The 16,678-nt window shown below is 44.0% G+C and overlaps 1 long non-coding RNA gene across 4 annotated transcripts in view; it reads left to right on the top strand.

Annotated features, from left to right (window-relative positions):
* The window catches only part of LOC307181161, a 165,188-nt gene that overhangs the window by 24,306 nt on the left and 124,204 nt on the right, over window positions 1–16,678 (top strand). Inside the window, exon 3 of one of the 4 annotated variants that reach the window (XR_013826052.1) lies at window positions 2,922–2,936. The exons of the other annotated variants lie outside the window; for them this stretch is intronic. This is a non-coding gene — a long non-coding RNA (uncharacterized lncRNA). Of the gene's footprint in view, window positions 1–2,921; window positions 2,937–16,678 lie in introns of those variants that run through there. 4 annotated transcript variants of the gene reach the window in all.

Consider the following 16,678-nt stretch of genomic DNA (forward strand, 5'->3'; position numbering starts at 1 on the left):
AGTGCCCTAGGTTCTGTTGCTTTGTTTTTTAGATGTTTCAGGAAACACCAACCACTTCTCCCGAGTGGTTTTTGGCAATTTACATCCCGCCCATCAGCATAACAAGGCTCCCAGTTCTCCATGGCCTGTCCTGCCTTTCTGGATTTTACACTTTTTTCAAATGGCCCTTTTGACAAGGGGGAAGTGAGACTTCATTGTAGTGCAGATTTCCTTTGCAAGCTTGCTTGGTTGGCCAAAAAGGGCGTATGCGTTTTTTCCTGAATATATTCAGGAAAAAACGCATACGCCCTTTTTGGCCAAGTGCATCATTGTGGACGTTCTGCCTCTTTTCCTATGCTTTCAATGCAATTCCAGTCTACCTCCTGAAATCGGTTTCCTGCAATTCTGCCCCGCTTTCAAGTCCTCTTGGCAGCCTTACTTCAGTCTATTTTTGGACGATAGCTGTCATTTATAACTCTGCAGGTTTGTGAATTACAGTGCCCCTGAGCTCCTTTCTTCAACTCGCTTTCTTTTGAGCTGGCCGCAACACCGCAGGATGGCCTCAGGCTCTAATCTGGTTCCGGTACGGCACGCTGAGCCTTTGGTTATTTCCTCTTCCTGGTGGGAAATGAGAGTTAAATTTGCCCGTCCAGACACCTCCAGCTAGCCTCTCATTGGTTCTCGCTATTCCTGTTCATCTTCCACAGAAATTGCAAACTGAGCCAAACAGGAGGTTAAAGGCGCTGACTCTCCAAGTGGGGAGAGTGTTAGTAAAGCGTCTGGAATGTTGCACCCGAGTACCAGGGTACGAAAACTGAGACATATTTGAACACGTCTCCCGATCACATGGTTGATCTTACTCTAGGTTCCACATGCATGTTTTAGCTGAAGGAAGAATACCTAAAACCTGGGTAGTTGAAACCCGTGGAATGGGTACCATGCAATATGACTTCAAAGGGTCTTCATTTGCTCACCGAACCTCTCCAATCCTATCACTGCTGCGTTTATGCCCCTGTACACATGCTTGATTCTCTTTCGGAGACATAGCAATCTATAGGTTTTAAGATACTTACTAGTCAGGTACATTCTTAGGCGTTTAATATGCGGTGTTGAGTCCATTTCGTTGAGCAAGGAGTAGCTCTTGTCTATTCCATATTTGGCTTAAGGAACTTTATCTGTGCTCATTTCAATCTCTGGTTTTATGCAGCACCCCAACTCACCTTTCCCCTTAAGCAAGCACAAGTTGGTTTTCTAAATTTGAGACCCTGTTCTGTTCTGTAATTCAGTTCCTGTGTAGCCAAGTTTACATTCCGTGTATTAGTGATATCTTATGATGTTTCTTTTTCTGTGTGACTTATTTCAGTTAGAATCATCGTACCTGAATCCACTCATTATGCTGCTACGGCCCTGATGACATAGATTTCATTGCTGAGTGATACTGCATTGTACGTAAGTACCACAAGTTCTTTATCCATTTTTCACTTTCTGCGATGTTGAACTTGTACTGTAAACGAGGTTCTTGTAAACAGAGGCGTCCCAAACTTTGGAGTGGGTGTGTCTTTTTGATTTTAATTTCCCTAAGCTATAGGACCATAAGTGGAAGTGCCCTAGGCTCTGTTGCTTTGTTTTTTAGATGTTTCAGGAAACACCATACACTTCTCCCAAGTGTCTGTTGGCAATTTACATCCCGCCCATCCGCATAACAAGGCTCCCAGTTCTCCATGGCCTGTCCTGCCTTTCTGCATTTTACACTTTTTTCAGATGGCCCTTTTGACCGGGGGGAAGTGAGACTTCATTGTAGTGCAGATTTCCTTTGCAAGCTTGCTTGGTTGGCCAAAAAGGGCGTATGCGTTTTTTCCTGAATATATTCAGGAAAAAACGCATACGCCCTTTTTGGCCAAGTGCATCATTGTGGACGTTCTGCCTCTTTTCCTATGCTTTCAATGCAATTCCAGTCTACCTCCTGAAATCGGGTTCCTGCAATTCTGCCCCGCTTTCAAGTCCTCTTGGCAGCCTTACTTCAGTCTATTTTTGGACGATAGCTGTCATTTATAACTCTGCAGGTTTGTGAATTACAGTGCCCCTGAGCTCCTTTCTTCAACTCGCTTTCTTGTGAGCTGGCCGCAACACCGCAGGATGGCTTCAGGCTCTAATCTGGTTCCGGCACGGCACGCTGAGCCTTTGGTTAATTCCTCTTCCTGGTGGGAAATGAGAGTTAAATATGCCCGTCCAGACACCTCCAGCTAGACTCTCATTGGTTCTCGCTATTCCTGTTCATCTTCCGCAGAAATTGCAAACTGGGCCAAACAGGAGGTTAAAGGCGCTGACTCTCCAAGTCGGGAGAGTGTTAGTAAAGCATCTGGAATGTTGCACCCGAGTACCAGGGGAGGAAAACTGAGACATATTTGAACACGTCTCCCGTTCACATGGTTGATCATACTTGGGTTCCACATGCATGTTTTAGCTGAAGGAAGAATACCTTAAACCTGGAGAGTTGAGACCCGTGTAATGGGTACCATGCAATATGACTTCAAAGGGTCTTCATTTGCTCACCGAACCTCTCCAATCCTATCACTGCTGCGTTTATGCCCCTGTAGACATGCTTGATTCTCTTTCGGAGACATAGCAATCCATAGGTTTTAAGATACTTACTACTCAGGTACATTCTTAGGCTTTTAATATGCGGTGTTGAGTCCATTTCGTTGAGCAAGGAGTAGCTCTTGTCTATTACATATTTGACTTAAGGAACTTTAGCTGTGCTCATTTCAATCTCTGGTTTTATGCAGCACCCCAAGGCACCTTTACCCTTAAGCAAGAATAAGTTGGTTTTCTAAATTTGAGGCCCTGTTCTGTTCTGTAATTCAGTTCCTGTGTAGCCAAGTTTCCATTCCGTGTATTACTGATAACTTATGATGTTTCTTTTTCTGTGTGACTTATTTCAGTTAGAATCATCATACCTGAATCCACTCATTGTGATGCTAAGGGCCTGATGACATAGATTTCATTGCTGAGTGATATTGCTTTGTAAGTAAATACCACAAATTCTTTATCCATTTTTCACTTTCTGCGATGTTGAACTTGTACTGTAAACGAGGTTCTTGTAAACAGAGGCTTCCCAAACTTTGGGGTGGCTGTGTCTTTTTGATTTTAATTTCCCTAAGCTATAGGACCATAAGTGGAAGTGCCCTAGGCTCTGTTGCTTTGTTTTTTAGATGTTTCAGGAAACACCATACACTTCTCCAGAGTGGCTGTTGGCAATTTACATCCCGCCCATCAGCATAAGAAGGCTCCCAGTTCTCCATGGCCTGTCGTGCCTTTATGGATTTTACACTTTTTTCAGATGGCCCTTTTGACCGGGGGGAAGTGAGACTTCATTGTAGTGCAGATTTCCTTTGCAGGCTTGCTTGGTTGGCCAAAAAGGGCGTATGCGTTTTTTCCTGAATATATTCAGGAAAACACGCATACGCCCTTTTTGGCCAAGTGCATCATTGTGTACGTTCTGCCTCTTTTCCTATGCTTTCAATGCAATTTCAGTCTACCTCCTGAAATCGGTTTCCTGCAATTCTGCCCCGCTTTCAAGTCCTCTTGGCAGCCTTACTTCAGTCTATTTTTGGACGATAGCTGTCATTTATAACTCTGCAGGTTTGTGAATTACAGTGCCCCTGAGCTCCTTTCTTCAACTCGCTTTCTTGTGACCTGGCCGCAACACCGCAGGATGGCTTCAGGCCCTAATCTGGTTCCAGCACGGCACGCTGAGCCTTTGGTTAATTCCTCTTCCTGGTGGGAAATGAGAGTTAAATTTGCCCGTCCAGACACCTCCAGCTAGCCTCTCATTGGTTCTCGCTATTCCTGTTCATCTTCCGCAGAAATTGCAAACTGGGCCAAACAGGAGGTTAAAGGCACTGACTCTCCAAGTCGGGAGAGTGTTAGTAAAGCGTCTGGAATGTTGCACCCGAGTACCAGGGGAGGAAAACTGAGACATATTTGAACACGTCTCTTGTTCACATGGTTGATCATACTCTGGGTTCCACATGCATGTTTTAGGTGAAGGAAGAATACCTAAAACCTGGAGAGTTGAGACCCGTGTAATGGGTACCATGCAATATGACTTCAAAGGGTCTTCATTTGCTCACCGAACCTCTCCAATCCTATCACTGCTGCGTTTTTGCCCCTGTACACACGCTTGATTCTCTTTTGGAGACATAGCAATCCATAGGTTTTAAGATACTTACTAGTCAGGTACATTCTTAGGCGTTTAAATGGGGTGTTGAGTCCATTTCGTTGAGCAAGGTGTAGCTCTTGTCTATTCCATATTTGGCTTAAGGAACTTTATCTGTGCTCATTTCAATCTCTGGTTTTATGCAGCACCCCAACTCACCTTTCCCCTTAAGCAAGCATAAGTTGGTTTTCTAAATTTGAGACCCTGTTCTGTTTTGGAATGCAGTTCCTGTGTAGCCAAGTTTACATTCCGTGTATTAGTGATATCTTATGATGTTTCTTTTTCTGTGTGACTTATTTCAGTTAGAATCATCGTACCTGAATCCACTCATTATGCTGCTAAGGGCCTGATGACATAGATTTTATTGCTGAGTGATACTGCATTGTACGTAAGTACCTCAAGTTCTTTATCCATTTTTCACTTTCTGTGATATTGAACTTGTACGGTAAACGAGGTTCTTGTAAACGGAGGCGTCCCAAACTTTGGGGTGGCTGTGTCTTTTTGATTTTAATTTCCCTAAGCTATAGGACCATAAGTGGAAGTGCCCTAGGCTCTGTTGCTTTGTTTTTTAGATGTTTCAGGAAACACCATACACTTCTCCAGAGTGGCTGTTGGCAATTTACATCCCGCCCATCAGCATAAGAAGGCTCCCAGTTCTCCATGGCCTGTCGTGCCTTTATGGATTTTACACTTTTTTCAGATGGCCCTTTTGACCAGGTGGAAGTGAGACTTCATTGTAGTGCAGGTTTCCTTTGCAAGCTTGCTTGGTTGGCCAAAAAGTGCGTATGCGTTTTTTCCTGAATATATTCAGGAAAAAACGCATACGCCCTTTTTGGCCAAGTGCATCATTGTGGACGTTCTGCCTCTTTTCCTATGCTTTCAATGCAATTCCAGTCTACCTCCTGAAATCGGTTTCCTGCAATTCTGCCCCGCTTTCAAGTCCTCTTGGCAGCCTTACTTCAGTCTATTTTTGGACGATAGCTGTCATTTATAACTCTGCAGGTTTGTGAATTACAGTGCCCCTGAGCTCCTTTCTTCAACTCGCTTTCTTGTGAGCTGGCCGCAACACCGCAGGATGGCTTCAGGCCCTAATCTGGTTCCGGCACGGCACGCTGAGCCTTTGGTTAATTCCTCTTCCTGGTGGGAAATGAGAGTTAAATTTGCCCGTCCAGACACCTCCAGCTAGTCTCTCATTGGTTCTCGCTATTCCTGTTCATCTTCCGCAGAAATTGCAAACTGGGCCAAACAGGAGGTTAAAGGGACTGACTCTCCAAGTGGGGAGAGTGTTAGTAAAGCATCTGGAATGTTGCACCCGAGTACCAGGGGAGGAAAACTGAGACATATTTGAACACGTCTCCCGATCACATGGTTGATCATACTCTGGGTTCCACATGCATGTTTTAGCTGAAGGAAGAATACCTAAAACCTGGGTAGTTGAAACCCGTGGAATGGGTACCATGCAATATGACTTCAAAGGGTCTTCATTTGCTCACGAACCTCTCCAATCCTATCACTGCTGCGTTTATGCCCCTGTAGACATGCTTGATTCTCTTTCGGAGACATAGCAATCCATAGGTTTTAAGATACTTACTAGACAGGTACATTCTTAGGCGTTTAATATGCGGTGTTGAGTCCATTTCGTTGAGCAAGCAGTAGCTCTTGTCTATTCCATATTTGGCTTAAGGAAATTTATCTGTGCTCATTTCAATCTCTGGTTTTATGCAGCACCCCAACTCACCTTTACCCTTAAGCAAGAATAAGTTGGTTTTCTAAATTTGAGACCCTGTTCTGTTCTGTAATTCAGTTCCTGTGTAGCCAAGTTTACATTCCGTGTATTACTGATATCTTATGATGTTTCTTTTTCTGTGTGACTTATTTCAGTTAGAATCATCATACCTGAATCCACTCATTGTGCTGCTAAGGGCCTGATGACATAGATTTCATTGCTGAGTGATATTGCTTTGTAAGTGAATACCACAACTTCTTTATCCATTTTTCACTTTCTGCGATGTTGAACTTGTACTGTAAACGAGGTTCTTGTAAACAGAGGCGTCCCAAACTTTGGGGTGGCTGTGTCTTTTTGATTTTAATTTCCCTAAGCTATAGGACCATAAGTGGAAGTGCCCTAGGCTCTGTTGCTTTGTTTTTTAGATGTTTCAGGAAACACCATACACTTCTCCCGAGTGGTTGTTGGCAATTTACATCCCGCCCATCAGCATAACAAGGCTCCCAGTTCTCCATGGCCTGTCCTGCCTTTCTGGATTTTACACTTTTTTCAGATGGCCCTTTTGACCGGGGGGAAGTGAGACTTCATTGTAGTGCAGATTTCCTTTGCAAGCTTGCTTGGTTGGCCAAAAAGGGCGTATGCGTTTTTTCCTGAATATATTCAGGAAAAAACGCATACGCCCTTTTTGGCCAAGTTCATCATTGTGGACGTTCTGCCTCTTTTCCTATGCTTTCAATGCAATTCCAGTCTACCTCCTGAAATCGGTTTCCTGCAATTCTGCCCCGCTTTCAAGTCCTCTTGGCAGCCTTACTTCAGTCTATTTTTGGACGATAGCTGTCATTTATAACTCTGCAGGTTTGTGAATTACAGTGCCCCTGAGCTCCTTTCTTCAACTCGCTTTCTTGTGACCTGGCCGCAACACCACAGTATGGCTTCAGGCCCTAATCTGGTTCCGGCCTGGCACGCTGAGCCTTTGGTTAATTCCTCTTCCTGGTGGGAAATGAGAGTTAAATTTGCCCGTCCAGACACCTCCAGCTAGCCTCTCATTGGTTCTCGCTATTCCTGTTCATCTTCCGCAGAAATTGCAAACTGGGCCAAACAGGAGGTTAAAGGGACTGACTCTCCAAGTCAGGAGAGTGTTAGTAAAGCGTCTGGAATGTTGCATCCGAGTACCAGGGTACGAAAACTGAGACATATTTGAACACGTCTCCCGATCACATGGTTGATCATACTCTGGGTTCCACATGCATGTTTTAGCTGAAGGAAGAATACCTTAAACCTGGGTAGTTGAAACCCGTGGAATGGGTACCATGCAATATGACTTCAAAGGGTCTTCATTTGCTCACCGAACCTCTCCAATCCTATCACTGTTGCGTTTATGCCCCTGTACACATGCTTGATTCTCTTTCGGAGACATAGCAATCCATAGGTTTTAAGATACTTACTAGTCAGGTACATTCTTAGGCGTTTAATATGCGGTGTTGAGTCCATTTCATTGAGCAAGGAGTAGCTCTTGTCTATTCCATATTTGGCTTAAGGAACTTTATCTGTGCTCATTTCAATCTCTGGTTTTATGCAGCACCCCAACTCACCTTTCCCCTTAAGCAAGCATAAGTTGGTTTTCTAAATTTGAGACCCAGTTCTGTTCTGTAATTCAGTTCCTGTGTAGCCAAGTTTACATTCCGTGTATTACTGATATCTTATGATGTTTCTTTTTCTGTGTGACTTATTTCAGTTAGAATCATCATACCTGAATCCACTCATTGTGCTGCTAAGTGCCTGATGACATAGATTTCATTGCTGAGTGATATTGCTTTGTAAGTGAATACCACAACTTCTTTATCCATTTTTCACTTTCTGCGATGTTGAACTTGTACTGTAAACGAGGTTCTTGTAAACAGAGGCGTCCCAAACTTTGGGGTGGCTGTGTCTTTTTGATTTTAATTTCCCTAAGCTATAGGACCATAAGTGGAAGTGCCCTAGGCTCTGTTGCTTTGTTTTTTAGATGTTTCAGGAAACACCATACACTTCTCCAGAGTGGCTGTTGGCAATTTACATCCCGCCCATCAGCATAAGAAGGCTCCCAGTTCTCCATGGCCTGTCGTGCCTTTATGGATTTTACACTTTTTTCAGATGGCTCTTTTGACCAGGTGGAAGTGAGACTTCATTGTAGTGCAGGTTTCCTTTGCAAGCTTGCTTGGTTGGCCAAAAAGTGCGTATGCGTTTTTTCCTGAATATATTCAGGAAAAAACGCATACGCCCTTTTTGGCCAAGTGCATCATTGTGGACGTTCTGCCTCTTTTCCTATGCTTTCAATGCAATTCCAGTCTACCTCCTGAAATCGGTTTCCTGCAATTCTGCCCCGCTTTCAAGTCCTCTTGGCAGCCTTACTTCAGTCTATTTTTGGACGATAGCTGTCATTTATAACTCTGCAGGTTTGTGAATTACAGTGCCCCTGAGCTCCTTTCTTCAACTCGCTTTCTTGTGAGCTGGCCGCAACACCGCAGGATGGCTTCAGGCCCTAATCTGCTTCCGGCCTGGCACGCTGAGCCTTTGGTTACTTCCTCTTCCTGATGGGAAATGAGAGTTAAATTTGCCCATCCAGACACCTCCAGCTAGCCTCTCATTGGTTCTCGCTATTCCTGTTCATCTTCCGCAGAAATTGCAAACTGGGCCAAACAGGAGGTTAAAGGCACTGACTCTCCAAGTCGGGAGAGTGTTAGTAAAGCGTCTAGAATGTTGCACCCGAGTACCAGGGGAGGAAAACTGAGACATATTTGAACATGTCTCTTGTTCACATGGTTGATCATACTCTGGGTTCCACATGCATGTTTTAGGTGAAGGAAGAATACCTAAAACCTGGAGAGTTGAGACCCGTGTAATGGGTACCATGCAATATGACTTCAAAGGGTCTTCATTTGCTCACCGAACCTCTCCAATCCTATCACTGCTGCGTTTTTGCCCCTGTACACATGCTTGATTCTCTTTTGGAGACATAGCAATCCATAGGTTTTAAGATACTTACTAGTCAGGTACATTCTTAGGCGTTTAAATGGGGTGTTGAGTCCATTTCGTTGAGCAAGGTGTAGCTCTTGTCTATTCCATATTTGGCTTAAGGAACTTTATCTGTGCTCATTTCAATCTCTGGTTTTATGCAGCACCCCAACTCACCTTTCCCCTTAAGCAAGCATAAGTTGGTTTTCTAAATTTGAGACCCTGTTCTGTTTTGGAATGCAGTTCCTGTGTAGCCAAGTTTACATTCCGTGTATTAGTGATATCTTATGATGTTTCTTTTTCTGTGTGACTTATTTCAGTTAGAATCATCGTACCTGAATCCACTCATTATGCTGCTAAGGGCCTGATGACATAGATTTTATTGCTGAGTGATACTGCATTGTACATAAGTACCTCAAGTTCTTTATCCATTTTTCACTTTCTGTGATATTGAACTTGTACGGTAAACGAGGTTCTTGTAAACGGAGGCGTCCCAAACTTTGGGGTGGCTGTGTCTTTTTGATTTTAATTTCCCTAAGCTATAGGACCATAAGTGGAAGTGCCCTAGGCTCTGTTGCTTTGTTTTTTAGATGTTTCAGGAAACACCATACACTTCTCCAGAGTGGCTGTTGGCAATTTACATCCCGCCCATCAGCATAAGAAGGCTCCCAGTTCTCCATGGCCTGTCGTGCCTTTATGGATTTTACACTTTTTTCAGATGGCCCTTTTGACCAGGTGGAAGTGAGACTTCATTGTAGTGCAGGTTTCCTTTGCAAGCTTGCTTGGTTGGCCAAAAAGTGCGTATGCGTTTTTTCCTGAATATATTCAGGAAAAAACGCATACGCCCTTTTTGGCCAAGTGCATCATTGTGGACGTTCTGCCTCTTTTCCTATGCTTTCAATGCAATTCCAGTCTACCTCCTGAAATCGGTTTCCTGCAATTCTGCCCCGCTTTCAAGTCCTCTTGGCAGCCTTACTTCAGTCTATTTTTGGACGATAGCTGTCATTTATAACTCTGCAGGTTTGTGAATTACAGTGCCCCTGAGCTCCTTTCTTCAACTCGCTTTCTTGTGAGCTGGCCGCAACACCGCAGGATGGCTTCAGGCCCTAATCTGGTTCCGGCACGGCACGCTGAGCCTTTGGTTAATTCCTCTTCCTGGTGGGAAATGAGAGTTAAATTTGCCCGTCCAGACACCTCCAGCTAGTCTCTCATTGGTTCTCGCTATTCCTGTTCATCTTCCGCAGAAATTGCAAACTGGGCCAAACAGGAGGTTAAAGGGACTGACTCTCCAAGTGGGGAGAGTGTTAGTAAAGCATCTGGAATGTTGCACCCGAGTACCAGGGGAGGAAAACTGAGACATATTTGAACACGTCTCCCGATCACATGGTTGATCATACTCTGGGTTCCACATGCATGTTTTAGCTGAAGGAAGAATACCTAAAACCTGGGTAGTTGAAACCCGTGGAATGGGTACCATGCAATATGACTTCAAAGGGTCTTCATTTGCTCACGAACCTCTCCAATCCTATCACTGCTGCGTTTATGCCCCTGTAGACATGCTTGATTCTCTTTCGGAGACATAGCAATCCATAGGTTTTAAGATACTTACTAGACAGGTACATTCTTAGGCGTTTAATATGCGGTGTTGAGTCCATTTCGTTGAGCAAGCAGTAGCTCTTGTCTATTCCATATTTGGCTTAAGGAAATTTATCTGTGCTCATTTCAATCTCTGGTTTTATGCAGCACCCCAACTCACCTTTACCCTTAAGCAAGAATAAGTTGGTTTTCTAAATTTGAGACCCTGTTCTGTTCTGTAATTCAGTTCCTGTGTAGCCAAGTTTACATTCCGTGTATTACTGATATCTTATGATGTTTCTTTTTCTGTGTGACTTATTTCAGTTAGAATCATCATACCTGAATCCACTCATTGTGCTGCTAAGGGCCTGATGACATAGATTTCATTGCTGAGTGATATTGCTTTGTAAGTGAATACCACAACTTCTTTATCCATTTTTCACTTTCTGCGATGTTGAACTTGTACTGTAAACGAGGTTCTTGTAAACAGAGGCGTCCCAAACTTTGGGGTGGCTGTGTCTTTTTGATTTTAATTTCCCTAAGCTATAGGACCATAAGTGGAAGTGCCCTAGGCTCTGTTGCTTTGTTTTTTAGATGTTTCAGGAAACACCATACACTTCTCCCGAGTGGTTGTTGGCAATTTACATCCCGCCCATCAGCATAACAAGGCTCCTAGTTCTCCATGGCCTGTCCTGCCTTTCTGGATTTTACACTTTTTTCAGATGGCCCTTTTGACCGGGGGGAAGTGAGACTTCATTGTAGTGCAGATTTCCTTTGCAAGCTTGCTTGGTTGGCCAAAAAGGGCGTATGCGTTTTTTCCTGAATATATTCAGGAAAAAACGCATACGCCCTTTTTGGCCAAGTTCATCATTGTGGACGTTCTGCCTCTTTTCCTATGCTTTCAATGCAATTCCAGTCTACCTCCTGAAATCGGTTTCCTGCAATTCTGCCCCGCTTTCAAGTCCTCTTGGCAGCCTTACTTCAGTCTATTTTTGGACGATAGCTGTCATTTATAACTCTGCAGGTTTGTGAATTACAGTGCCCCTGAGCTCCTTTCTTCAACTCGCTTTCTTGTGACGTGGCCGCAACACCACAGGATGGCTTCAGGCCCTAATCTGGTTCCGGCCTGGCACGCTGAGCCTTTGGTTAATTCCTCTTCCTGGTGGGAAATGAGAGTTAAATTTGCCCGTCCAGACACCTCCAGCTAGCCTCTCATTGGTTCTCGCTATTCCTGTTCATCTTCCGCAGAAATTGCAAACTGGGCCAAACAGGAGGTTAAAGGGACTGACTCTCCAAGTCAGGAGAGTGTTAGTAAAGCGTCTGGAATGTTGCATCCGAGTACCAGGGTACGAAAACTGAGACATATTTGAACACGTCTCCCGATCACATGGTTGATCATACTCTGGGTTCCACATGCATGTTTTAGCTGAAGGAAGAATACCTTAAACCTGGGTAGTTGAAACCCGTGGAATGGGTACCATGCAATATGACTTCAAAGGGTCTTCATTTGCTCACCGAACCTCTCCAATCCTATCACTGTTGCGTTTATGCCCCTGTACACATGCTTGATTCTCTTTCGGAGACATAGCAATCCATAGGTTTTAAGATACTTACTAGTCAGGTACATTCTTAGGCGTTTAATATGCGGTGTTGAGTCCATTTCATTGAGCAAGGAGTAGCTCTTGTCTATTCCATATTTGGCTTAAGGAACTTTATCTGTGCTCATTTCAATCTCTGGTTTTATGCAGCACCCCAACTCACCTTTCCCCTTAAGCAAGCATAAGTTGGTTTTCTAAATTTGAGACCCAGTTCTGTTCTGTAATTCAGTTCCTGTGTAGCCAAGTTTACATTCCGTGTATTACTGATATCTTATGATGTTTCTTTTTCTGTGTGACTTATTTCAGTTAGAATCATCATACCTGAATCCACTCATTGTGCTGCTAAGTGCCTGATGACATAGATTTCATTGCTGAGTGATATTGCTTTGTAAGTGAATACCACAACTTCTTTATCCATTTTTCACTTTCTGCGATGTTGAACTTGTACTGTAAACGAGGTTCTTGTAAACAGAGGCGTCCCAAACTTTGGGGTGGCTGTGTCTTTTTGATTTTAATTTCCCTAAGCTATAGGACCATAAGTGGAAGTGCCCTAGGCTCTGTTGCTTTGTTTTTTAGATGTTTCAGGAAACACCATACACTTCTCCAGAGTGGCTGTTGGCAATTTACATCCCGCCCATCAGCATAAGAAGGCTCCCAGTTCTCCATGGCCTGTCGTGCCTTTATGGATTTTACACTTTTTTCAGATGGCCCTTTTGACCAGGTGGAAGTGAGACTTCATTGTAGTGCAGGTTTCCTTTGCAAGCTTGCTCGGTTGGCCAAAAAGTGCGTATGCGTTTTTTCCTGAATATATTCAGGAAAAAACGCATACGCCCTTTTTGGCCAAGTGCATCATTGTGGACGTTCTGCCTCTTTTCCTATGCTTTCAATGCAATTCCAGTCTACCTCCTGAAATCAGTTTCCTGCAATTCTGCCCCGCTTTCAAGTCCTCTTGGCAGCCTTACTTCAGTCTATTTTTGGACGATAGCTGTCATTTATAACTCTGCAGGTTTGTGAATTACAGTGCCCCTGAGCTCCTTTCTTCAACTCGCTTTCTTGTGAGCTGGCCGCAACACCGCAGGATGGCTTCAGGCCCTAATCTGCTTCCGGCCTGGCACGCTGAGCCTTTGGTTACTTCCTCTTCCTGATGGGAAATGAGAGTTAAATTTGCCCATCCAGACACCTCCAGCTAGCCTCTCATTGGTTCTCGCTATTCCTGTTCATCTTCCGCAGAAATTGCAAACTGGGCCAAACAGGAGGTTAAAGGCGCTGACTCTCCAAGTCGGGAGAGTGTTAGTAAAGCATCTGGAATGTTGCACCCGAGTACCAGGGGAGGAAAACTGAGACATATTTGAACACGTCTCCCGTTCACATGGTTGATCATACTTGGGTTCCACATGCATGTTTTAGCTGAAGGAAGAATACCTTAAACCTGGAGAGTTGAGACCCGTGTAATGGGTACCATGCAATATGACTTCAAAGGGTCTTCATTTGCTCACCGAACCTCTCCAATCCTATCACTGCTGCGTTTATGCCCCTGTAGACATGCTTGATTCTCTTTCGGAGATATAGCAATCCATAGGTTTTACGATACTTACTAGTCAGGTACATTCTTAGCTTTTAATATGCGGTGTTGAGTCCATTTCGTTGAGCAAGGAGTAGCTCTTGTCTATTCCATATTTGACTTAAGGAACTTTATCTGTGCTCATTTCAATCTCTGGTTTTATGCAGCACCCCAAGGCACCTTTACCCTTAAGCAAGAATAAGTTGGTTTTCTAAATTTGAGACCCTGTTCTGTTCTGTAATTCAGTTCCTGTGTAGCCAAGTTTCCATTCCGTGTATTACTGATAACTTATGATGTTTCTTTTTCTGTGTGACTTATTTCAGTTAGAATCATCATACCTGAATACACTCATTGTGATGCTAAGGGCCTGATGACATAGATTTCATTGCTGAGTGATATTGCTTTGTAAGTAAATACCACAACTTCTTTATCCATTTTTCACTTTCTGCGATGTTGAACTTGTACTGTAAACGAGGTTCTTGTAAACAGAGGCTTCCCAAACTTTGGGGTGGCTGTGTCTTTTTGATTTTAATTTCCCTAAGCTATAGGACCATAAGTGGAAGTGCCCTAGGCTCTGTTGCTTTGTTTTTTAGATGTTTCAGGAAACACCATATACTTCTCCCGAGTGTCTGTTGGCAATTTACATCCCGCCCATCAGCATAACAAGGCTCCCAGTTCTCCATGGCCTGTCCTGCCTTTCTGGATTTTACACTTTTTTCAGATGGCCCTTTTGACCGGGGGGAAGTGAGACTTCATTGTAGTGCAGATTTCCTTTGCAAGCTTGCTTGGTTGGCCAAAAAGGGCGTATGCGTTTTTTCCTGAATATATTCAGGAAAAAACGCATACGCCCTTTTTGGCCAAGTGCATCATTGTGTACGTTCTGCCTCTTTTCCTATGCTTTCAATGCAATTCCAGTCTACCTCCTGAAATCGGTTTCCTGCAATTCTGCCCCGCTTTCAAGTCCTCTTGGCAGCCTTACTTCAGTCTATTTTTGGACGATAGCTGTCATTTATAACTCTGCAGGTTTGTGAATTACAGTGCCCCTGAGCTCCTTTCTACAACTAGCTTTCTTGTGAGCTGGCCGCAACACCGCAGGATAGCTTCAGGCCCTAATCTGGTTCCGGCACGGCACGCTGAGCCTTTGGTTAATTCCTCTTCCTGGTGGGAAATGAGAGTTAAATTTGCCCGTCCAGACACCTCCAGCTAGTCTCTCATTGGTTCTCGCTATTCCTGTTCATCTTCCGCAGAAATTGCAAACTGGGCCAAACAGGAGGTTAAAGGGAATGACTCTCCAAGTGGGGAGAGTGTTAGTAAAGCATCTGGAATGTTGCACCCGAGTACCAGGGGAGGAAAACTGAGACATATTTGAACACGTCTCCCGATCACATGGTTGATCATACTCTGGGTTCCACATGCATGTTTTAGCTGAAGGAAGAATACCTAAAACCTGGGTAGTTGAAACCCGTGGAATGGGTACCATGCAATATGACTTCAAAGGGTCTTCATTTGCTCACGAACCTCTCCAATCCTATCACTGCTGCGTTTATGCCCCTGTAGACATGCTTGATTCTCTTTCGGAGACATAGCAATCCATAGGTTTTAAGATACTTACTAGACAGGTACATTCTTAGGCGTTTAATATGCGGTGTTGAGTCCATTTCGTTGAGCAAGCAGTAGCTCTTGTCTATTCCATATTTGGCTTAAGGAAATTTATCTGTGCTCATTTCAATCTCTGGTTTTATGCAGCACCCCAACTCACCTTTACCCTTAAGCAAGAATAAGTTGGTTTTCTAAATTTGAGACCCTGTTCTGTTCTGTAATTCAGTTCCTGTGTAGCGAAGTTTACATTCCGTGTATTACTGATATCTTATGATGTTTCTTTTTCTGTGTGACTTATTTCAGTTAGAATCATCATACCTGAATCCACTCATTGTGCTGCTAAGGGCCTGATGACATAGATTTCATTGCTGAGTGATATTGCTTTGTAAGTGAATACCACAACTTCTTTATCCATTTTTCACTTTCTGCGATGTTGAACTTGTACTGTAAATGAGGTTCTTGTAAACAGAGGCGTCCCAAACTTTGGGGTGGCTGTGTCTTTTTGATTTTAATTTCCCTAAGCTATAGGACCATAAGTGGAAGTGCCCTAGGCTCTGTTGCTTTGTTTTTTAGATGTTTCAGGAAACACCATACACTTCTCCAGAGTGGCTGTTGGCAATTTACATCCCGCCCATCAGCATAAGAAGGCTCCCAGTTCTCCATGGCCTGTCGTGCCTTTATGGATTTTACACTTTTTTCAGATGGCCCTTTTGACCAGGTGGAAGTGAGACTTCATTGTAGTGCAGGTTTCCTTTGCAAGCTTGCTCGGTTGGCCAAAAAGTGCGTATGCGTTTTTTCCTGAATATATTCAGGAAAAAACGCATACGCCCTTTTTGGCCAAGTGCATCATTGTGGACGTTCTGCCTCTTTTCCTATGCTTTCAATGCAATTCCAGTCTACCTCCTGAAATCGGTTTCCTGCAATTCTGCCCCGCTTTCAAGTCCTCTTGGCAGCCTTACTTCAGTCTATTTTTGGACGATAGCTGTCATTTATAACTCTGCAGGTTTGTGAATTACAGTGCCCCTGAGCTCCTTTCTTCAACTCGCTTTCTTGTGAGCTGGCCGCAACACCGCAGGATGGCTTCAGGCCCTAATCTGCTTCCGGCCTGGCACGCTGAGCCTTTGGTTACTTCCTCTTCCTGATGGGAAATGAGAGTTAAATTTGCCCAACCAGACACCTCCAGCTAGCCTCTCATTGGTTCTCGCTATTCCTGTTCATCTTCCGCAGAAATTGCAAACTGGGCCAAACAGGAGGTTAAAGGCGCTGACTCTCCAAGTCGGGAGAGTGTTAGTAAAGCATCTGGAATGTTGCACCCGAGTACCAGGGGAGGAAAACTGAGACATATTTGAACACGTCTCCCGTTCACATGGTTGATCATACTTGGGTTCCACATGCATGTTTTAGCTGAAGGAAGAATACCTTAAACC

The sequence above is a fragment of the Stenella coeruleoalba genome (assembly GCF_951394435.1).
Source record: "Stenella coeruleoalba genome assembly, contig: scaffold_268, whole genome shotgun sequence".
NCBI lineage: Eukaryota > Metazoa > Chordata > Mammalia > Artiodactyla > Delphinidae > Stenella > Stenella coeruleoalba.